Source organism: Triticum dicoccoides, chromosome 6A (genome assembly GCF_002162155.2).
Source record: "Triticum dicoccoides isolate Atlit2015 ecotype Zavitan chromosome 6A, WEW_v2.0, whole genome shotgun sequence".
Lineage (NCBI taxonomy): Eukaryota > Viridiplantae > Streptophyta > Magnoliopsida > Poales > Poaceae > Triticum > Triticum dicoccoides.
Genome location: NC_041390.1, coordinates 609,918,676 through 609,919,199, shown reverse-complemented (window position 1 = coordinate 609,919,199; position 524 = coordinate 609,918,676). Strand labels below are relative to the sequence as shown.

Here is a 524-nt window from a genome sequence, read left to right as displayed (position 1 = left end):
CTGTCGAGGATGACCCTGCCCACCGCAGCGGGGGTGGTGGAGTGCGAGCGGTCCGCAGTGGTGAGGGTGACCGCGTGCTGGCGCAGCACGTGCTCCTCGATCTCCAATGCCGGGGAGGCCATGATGATCTTGCTGCTCTCCCATGGCCTCCTGGCCGGGTCGCAGAGGGTGAGGCTTGTCATGGGGGCAGGGGGAGGCGTTGGCAGGAAGACTACGCGGTCGTGGATCGGAGCTTTTGTCACAGCCGGGAAAACCAAGCGAGCACGGGCAGCCCCTCCCGGGCCACCGTTTCTTGGGTTTTGAGGGCACTCCTTGCGAAAATGACCCGCGCGCCTGCAAATGATGCAGCGGAGAGGATCCTGGCAATCTATGCGGCGATGGCGCTTACTGAGGCAACGGAAGCATTTACCTTTGAACTTGCTTAAAAAGGCCTCCCTCCCCGCATCCACATTGAGAGATCTGCGGCAGTCCGAGCGCTGGATCGGAGCACGCCTGCCACGATCCGCCGAGCAGGAGCCGGCCCG

General features: G+C 63.7%; 1 pseudogene; it reads right to left on the bottom strand.

Annotated features, from left to right (window-relative positions):
- The window catches only part of LOC119316112, a 1,702-nt pseudogene extending 1,520 nt beyond the window's left edge, over positions 1–182 (bottom strand).
- Positions 183–524: the final 342 nt, after the last annotated feature.